At 46.8% G+C, this 12,081-nt stretch overlaps 4 non-coding genes across 4 annotated transcripts; all 4 read right to left on the minus strand.

Annotated features, from left to right (window-relative positions):
* Positions 1-2,007: 2,007 nt before the first annotated feature.
* On the minus strand, positions 2,008-2,080 carry TRNAS-CGA (transfer RNA serine (anticodon CGA)). Its single transcript has one exon. It is a non-coding gene; the product is annotated as a tRNA-Ser (tRNA).
* Positions 2,081-3,399: 1,319 nt separating this feature from the next.
* TRNAW-CCA (transfer RNA tryptophan (anticodon CCA)) lies at positions 3,400-3,472 on the minus strand. The gene has a single exon. It is a non-coding gene; the product is annotated as a tRNA-Trp (tRNA).
* Positions 3,473-4,790: 1,318 nt separating this feature from the next.
* On the minus strand, positions 4,791-4,863 carry TRNAS-CGA (transfer RNA serine (anticodon CGA)). The gene has a single exon. It is a non-coding gene; the product is annotated as a tRNA-Ser (tRNA).
* A 2,710-nt stretch (positions 4,864-7,573) lies between these two features.
* TRNAW-CCA (transfer RNA tryptophan (anticodon CCA)) lies at positions 7,574-7,646 on the minus strand. The gene has a single exon. It is a non-coding gene; the product is annotated as a tRNA-Trp (tRNA).
* Between the last annotated feature and the right edge of the window lie 4,435 nt (positions 7,647-12,081).

Raw genomic sequence — 12,081 nt, forward strand, 5'->3', positions numbered from 1 at the left:
GAAAGGCGGTTAACCGAGGGACCCGATATTTATTAGTCATATCATGAGAAGCCAACAAGGACTGACAGCAAGGACAACATTGGGGAAATTAGTTGTGCCTAATAAATGGTATGAAGAAACGATAAATTATTAGAAATTAAAGCGGATGAAAAAACAACTTGGGAACCGAACCCACAACCTTCGCATTTCGCGTGCGATGCTCTACCAATTGAGCTACCGCGGCGCTGTTTCCCCATCAACTTTCTTGGGTATTTATGTGTACTAGTAAAATCCTGGAAGTGTTAGCCAGCGCCACCACTCACTGACCTTGGCGGCGGACGTGGAACGTCCTCCTCGACGCAGGCGTCATGAAAAATTGATCTTTTCGGGTGAACGCAACTTGTCAATAAACCCACATATGCTACCTAAAGGCATCAATCTTGCTGGATTCGAGACCCTCGCTATGTAATAAACGAGAAGAAAGGCGGTTAACCGAGGGGCCCGATATTTATTAGTCATATCATGGGAAGCCAAGAAGCACTGACAGCAAGCACAACATTGGGGAAATTAGTTGTGCCTAATAAATGGTATGAAGAAACGATAAATTATTAGAAATGAAAGCGGATGAAAAAACAACTAGCCGCAGGTGGGAACCGAACCCACAACCTTCGCATTTCGCGTGCGATGCTCTACCAATTGAGCTACCGCGGCGCTGTTTCCCCATCAACTTTCTTGGGTAATAATGTGTACTAGTAAATCCCTGGGAGTGTTAGCCAGCGCCACCACTCACAGACCTCGGCGGCGGACGTAGAAGGTCCTCGTCGCCGCAGGCGTCACGAGAATGTGATCTTTTTGGGTGTAGGAAACTGGTGAATAAACCCACATATGCTACCTGAAGGCATCAATCTTTCCGGATTCGAGACCCTCGCTATGTAATAAACGAGAAGAAAGGCGGTTAACCGAGGGGCCCGATATTTATTAGTCATATCATGAGAAGCCAACAAGGACTCACAGCAAGGACAACATTGGGGAAATTAGTTGTGCCTAATAAATGGTATGAAGAAACGATAAATTATTAGAAATTAAAGCGGATGAAAAAACAACTTGGGAACCGAACCCACAACCTTCGCATTTCGCGTGCGATGCTCTACCAATTAACTACCGCAGTGCTGTTTCCCCATCAACTTTCTTGGGTATTTATGTGTACTAGTAAAATCCTGGGAGTGTTAGCCAGCGCCACCACTCGCTGACCTTGGCGGTGGACGTGGAACGTCCTCCTCGACGCAGGCGTCATGAAAAATTGATCTTTTCGGGTGAACGCAACTGGCCAATAAACCCACATATGCTACCTGAAGGCATCAATGTTGCCGGATTCGCGACCCTCGTTATGTAATAAACGAGAAGAAAGTGGGTTAACCGAGGGACCCGATATTTATTAGTCATATCATGAGAAGCCAACAAGCACTGACAGCAAGGACAACATTGGCGAAATTAGATGTGCCTAATAAATGGTATGAAGAAACGATAAATTATTAGAAATTAAAGCGGATAAAAAACAAGTTGCCGCAGGTGGGAACCGAACCCAACACCTTCGCATGTCGCGTGCGATGCTCTACCAATTCAGCTACCGCGGCGCTGTTTCCCCACCAACTTTCTTGGGTATTTATGTGTACTAGTAAAATCCTGGGAGTGTTAGCCAGCGCCACCACTCACTGACCTTGGCGGCGGACGTGGAACGTCCTCCTTGACGCAGGCGTCACAAGAAAGTGATCTTTTCGGGTGAAGGCAACTGGTCAATAAACCCACATATGCTACCTGAAGGCATCAATGTTGCCGGATTCGCGACCCTCGTTATGTAATAAACGAGAAGAAAGGGGGTTAACCGCGCGGCCCGATATTTATTAGTCATATCATGAGAAGCTAACAAGCACTGACAGTAAGGACAACATTGGGGAAATTAGTTGTGCCTAATAAATGCTATGAAGAAACGAGAAATTATTAGAAATTAAAGCGGACGAAAAAACAACTTGCCGCAGGTGGGAACCGAACCCACAACCTTCGCATTTCGCGTGCGATGCTCTACCAATTGAGCCACCGCGGCGCTGTTTCCCCATCAACTTTCTTGGGTATTTATGTGTACTGGTAAAATCCTGGGAGGGTTAGCCAGCGCCACCACTCACTGACATTGGCGGCGGACGTGGAACGTCCTCCTCGACGCAGGCGTCATGAAAAATTGATCTTTTCGGGTGAACACAACTGGTCAATAAACCCACATATGCTACCTGAAGGCATCAATCTTGATGGATTCTAGACCCTCGCTATGTAATAATCGAGAAGAAAGGCGGTTAACCGAGGGGTCCGATATTTATTAGTCATATCATGAGAAGCCAACAAGGACTGACAGCAAGGACAACATTGGGGAAATTAGTTGTGCCTAATAAATGGTATGAAGAAACGATAAATTATTAGAAATTAAAGCGGATGAAAAAACAACTTGGGAACCGAACCCACAACCTTCGCATTTCGCGTGCGATGCTCTACCAATTGAGCTACCGCGGCGCTGTTTCCCCATCAACTTTCTTGGGTAATAATGTGTACTAGTAAATCCCTGCGAGTGTTAGCCAGCGCCACCACTCACAGACCTTGGCGGCGGACGTGGAACGTCCTCGATGCCGCAGGCGTCACGAGAATGTGATCTTTTTGGGTGAAGAAAACTGGTGAATAAACCCACATATGCTACCTGAAGGCATCAATGTTGCGGGATTCGCGACCCTCGTTATGTAATAAACGAGAAGAAAGGGGGTTAACCGTAGGGCCCGATATTTATTAGTCATATCATGAGAAGCTAACAAGCACTGACAGTAAGGACAACATTGGGGAAATGAGTTGTGCCTAATAAATGCTATCAAGAAACGATAAATTATTAGAAATTAAAGCGGATGAAAAACCAACTTGCCGCAGGTGGGAACCGAACCCACAACATTCGCATTTCGCGTGCGATGCTCTACCAATTGAGCTACCGCGGCGCTGTTTCCCCATCAACATTCTTGGGTATTTATGTGTACTAGTAAAATCCTGGGAGTGTTAGCCAGCGCCACCACTCACTGACTTTGGCGGCGGACGTGGAACGTCCTCCTCGACGCAGGCGTCATGAAAAATTGTTTTTTTCGGGTGAACGCAACTGGTCAATAAACCCACATATGCTACCTGAAGGCATCAATCTTGCTGGATTCGACACCCTCGCTATGTAATAAACGAGAAGAAAGGCGGTTAACCGAGGGGCCCGATATTTATTAGTCATATCATGCGAAGCCAACAAGGACTGACAGCAAGGAAAACATTGCGGAAATTAGTTGTGCCTAACAAATGGTATGAAGAAGCGATAAATTATTAGAAATTAAAGCGGATGAAAAAACAACTTGCTGCAGGTGGGACCCGAACCCACAACCTTCGCATTTGGCGTGCGATGCTCTACCAATTGAGCTACCGCGGCGCTGTTTCCCCATCAACTTTCTTGGGTATTTATGTGTACTAGTAAAATCCTGGGAGTGTTAGCCAGCGCCACCACTCACTGACCTTGGCGGCGGACGTGCAACGTCCTCCTTGACGCAGGCGTCACAAGAAAGTGATCTTTTCGGGTGAAGGCAACTGGTCAATAAACCCACATATGCTACCTGAAGGCATCAATCTTGCCGGATTCGAGACCCTCGCTATGTAATAAACTAGAAGAAAGGCGGTTAACCGAGGGGCCCGATATTTATTAGTCATATCATGAGAAGCCAACAAGGGCTGACAGCAAGGACAACATTGGGGAAATTAGTTGTGCCTAATAAATGGTATGAAGAAACGATAAATTATTAGAAATTAAAGCGGATGAAAAAACAACTTGGGAACCGAACCCACAACCTTCGCATTTCGCGTGCGATGCTCTACCAATTGAGCTACCGCGGCGCTGTTTCCCCATCAACTTTCTTGGGTATTTATGTGTACTAGTAAAATCCTGGGAGTGTTAGCCAGCGCCACCACTCGCTGACCTTGGCGGTGGACGTGGAACGTCCTCCTCGACGCAGGCGTCATGAAAAATTGATCTTTTCGGGTGAACGCAACTGGCCAATAAACCCACATATGCTACCTGAAGGCATCAATGTTGCCGGATTCGCGACCCTCATTATGTAATAAACGAGAAGAAAGTGGGTTAACCGAGGGACCCGATATTTATTAGTCATATCATGAGAAGCCAACAAGCACTGACAGCAAGGACAACATTGGCGAAATTAGTTGTGCCTAATAAATGGTACGAAGAAACGATAAATTATTAGAAATTAAAGCGGATAAAAAACAAGTTGCCGCAGGTGGGAACCGAACCCAACACCTTCGCATGTCGCGTGCGATGCTCTACCAATTCAGCTACCGCGGCGCTGTTTCCCCACCAACTTTCTTGGGTATTTATGTGTACTAGTAAAATCCTGGGAGTGTTAGCCAGCGCCACCACTCACTGACCTTGGCGGCGGACGTGGAACGTCCTCCTTGACGCAGGCGTCACAAGAAAGTGATCTTTTCGGGTGAAGGCAACTGGTCAATAAACCCACATATGCTACCTGAAGGCATCAATGTTGCCGGATTCGCGACCCTCGTTATGTAATAAACGAGAAGAAAGGGGGTTAACCGCGGGGCCCGATATTTATTAGTCATATCATGAGAAGCTAACAAGCACTGACAGTAAGGACAACATTGGGGAAATTAGTTGTGCCTAATAAATGCTATGAAGAAACGAGAAATTATTAGAAATTAAAGCGGACGAAAAAACAACTTGCCGCAGGTGGGAACCGAACCCACAACCTTCGCATTTCGCGTGCGATGCTCTACCAATTGAGCCACCGCGGCGCTGTTTCCCCATCAACTTTCTTGGGTATTTATGTGTACTGGTAAAATCCTGGGAGGGTTAGCCAGCGCCACCACTCACCGACATTGGCGGCGGACGTGGAACGTCCTCCTCGACGCAGGCGTCATGAAAAATTGATCTTTTCGGGTGAACACAACTGGTCAATAAACCCACATATGCTACCTGAAGGCATCAATCTTGATGGATTCGAGACCCCCGCTATGTAATAATCGAGAAGAAAGGCGGTTAACCGAGGGGTCCGATATTTATTAGTCATATCATGAGAAGCCAACAAGGACTGACAGCAAGGACAACATTGGGGAAATTAGTTGTGCCTAATAAATGGTATGAAGAAACGATAAATTATTAGAAATTAAAGCGGATGAAAAAACAACTTGGGAACCGAACCCACAACCTTCGCATTTCGCGTGCGATGCTCTACCAATTGAGCTACCGCGGCGCTGTTTCCCCATCAACTTTCTTGGGTATTTATGTGTACTAGTAAAATCCTGGGAGTGTTAGCCAGCGCCACCACTCACAGACCTTGGCGGCGGACGTGGAACGTCCTCGATGCCGCAGGCGTCACGAGAATGTGATCTTTTTGGGTGAAGAAAACTGGTGAATAAACCCACATATGCTACCTGAAGGCATCAATGTTGCGGGATTCGCGACCCTCGTTATGTAATAAACGAGAAGAAAGGGGGTTAACCGTAGGGCCCGATATTTATTAGTCATATCATGAGAAGCTAACAAGCACTGACAGTAAGGACAACATTGGGGAAATTAGTTGTGCCTAATAAATGCTATCAAGAAACGATAAATTATTAGAAATTAAAGCGGATGAAAAAACAACTTGCCGCAGGTGGGAACCGAACCCACAACATTCGCATTTCGCGTGCGATGCTCTACCAATTGAGCTACCGCGGCGCTGTTTCCCCATCAACATTCTTGGGTATTTATGTGTACTAGTAAAATCCTGGGAGTGTTAGCCAGCGCCACCACTCACTGACTTTGGCGGCGGACGTGGAACGTCCTCCTCGACGCAGGCGTCATGAAAAATTGTTTTTTTCGGGTGAACGCAACTGGTCAATAAACCCACATATGCTACCTGAAGGCATCAATCTTGCTGGATTCGACACCCTCGCTATGTAATAAACGAGAAGAAAGGCGGTTAACCGAGGGGCCCGATATTTATTAGTCATATCATGCGAAGCCAACAAGGACTGACAGCAAGGAAAACATTGCGGAAATTAGTTGTGCCTAACAAATGGTATGAAGAAGCGATAAATTATTAGAAATTAAAGCGGATGAAAAAACAACTTGCTGCAGGTGGGACCCGAAACCGCAACCTTCGCATTTGGCGTGCGATGCTCTACCAATTGAGCTACCGCGGCGCTGTTTCCCCATCAACTTTCTTGGGTATTTATGTGTACTAGTAAAATCCTGGGAGTGTTAGCCAGCGCCACCACTCACTGACCTTGGCGGCGGACGTGCAACGTCCTCCTTGACGCAGGCGTCACAAGAAAGTGATCTTTTCGGGTGAAGGCAACTGGTCAATAAACCCACATATGCTACCTGAAGGCATCAATCTTGCCGGATTCGAGACCCTCGCTATGTAATAAACGAGAAGAAAGGCGGTTAACCGAGGCGCCCGATATTTATTAGTCATATCATGAGAAGCCAACAAGGGCTGACAGCAAGGACAACATTGGGGAAATTAGTTGTGCCTAATAAATGGTATGAAGAAACGATAAATTATTTGAAATTAAAGCGGATGAAAAAACAACTTGGGAACCGAAACCACAACCTTCGCATTTCGCGTGCGATGCTCTACCAATTGAGCTACCGCGGCGCTGTTTCCCCATCAACTTTCTTGGGTATGTATGTGTACTAGTAAAATCCTGGGAGTGTTAGCCAGCGCCACCACTCACTGACCTTGGCGGCGGACGTGGAACGTCCTCCTCGACGCAGGCGTCATGAAAAATTGATCTTTTCGGGTGAACGCAACTTGTCAATAAACCCACATATGCTACCTAAAGGCATCAATCTTGCTGGATTCGAGACCCTCGCTATGTAATAAACGAGAAGAAAGGCGGTTAACCGAGGGGCCCGATATTTATTAGTCATATCATGCGAAGCCAACAAGGACTGACAGCAAGGACAACATTGCGGAAATTAGTTGTGCCTAACAAATGGTATGAAGAAACGATAAATTATTAGAAATTAAAGCGGATGAGAAAACAACTTGCCGCAGGTAGGAACCGAACCCACAACCTTCGCATTTCGCGTGCGATGCTCTACCAATTGAGCTACCGCGGCGCTGTTTCCCCATCAACTTTCTTGGGTATTTATGTGTACTAGTAAACCCTGGGAGTGTTAGCCAGCGCCACCAATCACTGACCTTGGCGGAGCACGTGGAGCGTCCTCCTTTACGCAGGCGTCACAAAAAAGTAATCTTTTCGGGTGAAGGCAACTGGTCAATAAACCCACATATGCTACCTGAAGGCATCAATCTTGCTGGATTCGACACCCTCGCTATGTAATAAACGAGAAGAAAGGCGGTTAACCGAGGGGCCCGATATTTATTAGTCATATCATGCGAAGCCAACAAGGACTGACAGCAAGGAAAACATTGCGGAAATTAGTTGTGCCTAACAAATGGTATGAAGAAGCGATAAATTATTAGAAATTAAAGCGGATGAAAAAACAACTTGCTGCAGGTGGGACCCGAACCCACAACCTTCGCATTTGGCGTGCGATGCTCTACCAATTGAGCTACCGCGGCGCTGTTTCCCCATCAACTTTCTTGGGTATTTATGTGTACTAGTAAAATCCTGGGAGTGTTAGCCAGCGCCACCAATCACTGACCTTGGCGGAGCACGTGGAGCGTCCTCCTTTACGCAGGCGTCACAAAAAAGTAATCTTTTCGGGTGAAGGCAACTGGTCAATAAACCCACATATGCTACCTGAAGGCATCAATCTTGCCGGATTCGAGACCCTCGCTATGTAATAAACGAGAAGAAAGGCGGTTAACCGAGGGGCCCGATATTTATTAGTCATATCATGAGAAGCCAACAAGGACTGACAGCAAGGACAACATTATGGAAATTAGTTGTGCCTAATAAATGGTATGAAGAAACGATAAATTATTAGAAATTAAAGCGGATGAAAAAACAACTTGGGAACCGAACCCACAACCTTCGCATTTCGCGTGCGATGCTCTACCAATTGAGCTACCGCGGCGCTGTTTCCCCATCAACTTTCTTGCGTATTTATGTGTACTAGTAAAATCCTGGGAGTGTTAGCCAGCGCCACCACTCACTGACCTTGGCGGCGGACGTGGAACGTCCTCCTCGACGCAGGCGTCATGAAAAATTGATCTTTTCGGGTGAACGCAACTTGTCAATAAACCCACATATGCTACCTAAAGGCATCAATCTTGCTGGATTCGAGACCCTCGCTATGTAATAAACGAGAAGAAAGGCGGTTAACCGAGGGGCCCGATATTTATTAGTCATATCATGCGAAGCCAACAAGGACTGACAGCAAGGACAACATTGCGGAAATTAGTTGTGCCTAACAAATGGTATGAAGAAACGATAAATTATTAGAAATTAAAGCGGATGAGAAAACAACTTGCCGCAGGTAGGAACCGAACCCACAACCTTCGCATGTCGCGTGCGATGCTCTATCAATTCAGCTACCGCGGCGCTGTTTCCCCACCAACTTTCTTGGGTATTTATGTGTACTAGTAAAATCCTGGGAGTGTTAGCCAGTGCCACCACTCACTGACCTTGGCGGCGGACGTGGAACGTCCTCCTTGACGCAGGCGTCACAAGAAATTGATCTTTTCGGGTGAAGGCAACTGGTCAATAAACCCACATACGCTACCTGAAGGCATCAATGTTGCCGGATTCGCGACCCTCGTTATGTAATAAACAAGAAGAAAGGGGGTTAACCGAGGGGCCCGATATTTATTAGTCATATCATGAGAAGCTAACAAGCACTGACAGTAAGGACAACATTGGGGAAATTAGTTGTGCCTAATAAATGGTATGAAGAAACGATAGATTATTAGAAATTAAAGCGGATGAAAAAACAACTTGGGAACCGAACCCACAACCTTCGCATTTCGCGTGCGATGCTCTACCAATTGAGCTACCGCGGCGCTGTTTCCCCATCAACTTTCTTGGGTATTTATGTGTACTAGTAAAATCCTGGGAGTGTTAGCCAGCGCCACCACTCACTGACCTTGGCGGCGGACGTGGAACGTCCTCCTCGACGCAGGCGTCATGAAAAATTGATCTTTTCGGGTGAACGCAACTTGTCAATAAACCCACATATGCTACCTAAAGGCATCAATCTTGCTGGATTCGAGACCCTCGCTATGTAATAAACGAGAAGAAAGGCGGTTAACCGAGGGGCCCGATATTTATTAGTCATATCATGCGAAGCCAACAAGGACTGACAGCAAGGACAACATTGCGGAAATTAGTTGTGCCTAACAAATGGTATGAAGAAACGATAAATTATTAGAAATTAAAGCGGATGAGAAAACAACTTGCCGCAGGTAGGAACCGAACCCACAACCTTCGCATTTCGCGTGCGATGCTCTACCAATTGAGCTACCGCGGCGCTGTTTCCCCATCAACTTTCTTGTGTATTTATGTGTACTAGTAAACCCTGGGAGTGTTAGCCAGCGCCACCAATCACTGACCTTGGCGGAGCACGTGGAGCGTCCTCCTTTACGCAGGCGTCACAAAAAAGTAATCTTTTCGGGTGAAGGCAACTGGTCAATAAACCACATATGCTACCTGAAGGCATCAATCTTGCCCGATTCGCGACCCTCGTTAAGTAATAAACGAGAACAAAGGGGGTTAACCGAGGGGCCCTATATCGATTAGTCATATCATGGGAAGCCAACAAGCACTGACAGCAAGGACAACATTGGGGAAATTAGTTGTGCCTAATAAATGGTATGAAGAAACGATAAATTATTAGAAATGAAAGCGGATGAAAAAACAACTAGCCGCAGGTGGGAACCGAACCCACAACCTTCGCATTTCGCGTGCGATGCTCTACCAATTGAGCTACCGCGGCGCTGTTTCCCCATCAACTTTCTTGGGTAATAATGTGTACTAGTAAATCCCTGGGAGTGTAAGCCAGCGCCACCACTCACAGACCTCGGCGGCGGACGTGGAACGTCCTCGATGCCGCAGGCGTCACGAGAATGTGATCTTTTTGAGTGTACGAAACTGGTGAACAACCCCACATATGCTACCTGAAGGCATCAATCTTGCCGGATTCGCGACCCTCGTTATGTAATAAACGAGAAGAAAGGGGGTTAACCGAGGGGCCCGATATTTATTAGTCATATCATGAGAAGCTAACAAGCACTGACAGCAAGGACAACATTGGGGAAATTAGTTGTGCCTAATAAATGCTATGAAGAAACGATAAATTATTAGAAATTAAAGCGGATGAAAAAACCACTAGCCGCAGGTGGGAACCGAACCCACAACCTTCGCATTTCGCGTGCGATGCTCTACCAATTGAGCTACCGCGGCGCTGTTTCCCCATCACCTTTCTTGGGTAATAATGTGTACTAGTAAAACCCTGGGACTGTTAGCCAGCGCCACCAGTCACTGACCTTGGCGGCGGACGTGGAACGCCCTCCTTGACGCAGGCGTCACAAGAAAGTGATCTTTTCGGGTGAAGGCAACTGGTCAACAAACCCACATATGCTACCTGAAGGCATCAATCTTTCCGGATTCGAGACCCTCGCTATGTAATAAACGAGAAGAAAGGCGGTTAACCGAGGGGCCCGATATTTATTAGTCATATCATGCGAAGCCAACAAGGACTGACAGCAAGGAAAACATTGCGGAAATTAGTTGTGCCTAACAAATGGTATGAAGAAGCGATAAATTATTAGAAATTAAAGCGGATGAAAAAACAACTTGCTGCAGGTGGGACCCGAACGCACAACCTTCGCATTTGGCGTGCGATGCTCTACCAATTGAGCTACCGCGGCGCTGTTTCCCCATCAACTTTCTTGGGTAATAATGTGTACTAGTAAATCCCTGGGAGTGTAAGCCAGCGCCGCCACTCACAGACCTCGGCGGCGGACGTGGGACGCCCTCCTTGACGCAGGCGTCACAAGAAAGTGATCTTTTCGGGTGAAGGCAACTGGTCAACAAACCCACATATGCTACCTGAAGGCATCAATCTTTCCGGATTCGAGACCCTCGCTATGTAATAAACGACAAGAAAGGCGGTTAACCGAGGGGCCCGATATTTATTAGTCATATCATGAGAAGCCAACAAGGACTGACAGCAAGGACAACATTGGGGAAATTAGTTGTGCCTAATAAATGGTATGAAGAAACGATAAATTATTAGAAATTAAAGCGGATGAAAAAACAACTTGGGAACCGAACCCACAACCTTCGCATTTCGCGTGCGATGCTCTACCAATTGAGCTACCGCGGCGCTGTTTCCCCATCAACTTTCTTGGGTATTTATGTGTACTAGTAAAATCCTGGGAGTGTTAGCCAGCGCCACCACTCACTGACCTTGGCGGCGGACGTGGAACGTCCTCCTCGACGCAGGCGTCATGAAAAAGTAATCTTTTCGGGTGAAGGCAACTGGTCAATAAACCCACATATGCTACCTGAAGGCATCAATCTTGCCCGATTCGCGACCCTCGTTAAGTAATAAACGAGAACAAAGGGGGTTAACCGAGGGGCCCTATATCGATTAGTCATATCATGGGAAGCCAAGAAGCACTGACAGCAAGCACAACATTGGGGAAATTAGTTGTGCCTAATAAATGGTATGAAGAAACGATAAATTATTAGAAATGAAAGCGGATGAAAAAACAACTAGCCGCAGGTGGGAACCGAACCCACAACCTTCGCATTTCGCGTGCGATGCTCTACCAATTGAGCTACCGCGGCGCTGTTTCCCCATCAACTTTCTTGGGTAATAATGTGTACTAGTAAATCCCTGGGAGTGTTAGCCAGCGCCACCACTCACAGACCTCGGCGGCGGACGTAGAAGGTCCTCGTCGCCGCAGGCGTCACGAGAATGTGATCTTTTTGGGTGTAGGAAACTGGTGAATAAACCCACATATGCTACCTGAAGGCATCAATCTTTCCGGATTCGAGACCCTCGCTATGTAATAAACGAGAAGAAAGGCGGTTAACCGAGGGGCCCGA

This window comes from Dermacentor variabilis, chromosome 9 (genome assembly GCF_050947875.1).
Source record: "Dermacentor variabilis isolate Ectoservices chromosome 9, ASM5094787v1, whole genome shotgun sequence".
NCBI classification, from domain to species: domain Eukaryota; kingdom Metazoa; phylum Arthropoda; class Arachnida; order Ixodida; family Ixodidae; genus Dermacentor; species Dermacentor variabilis.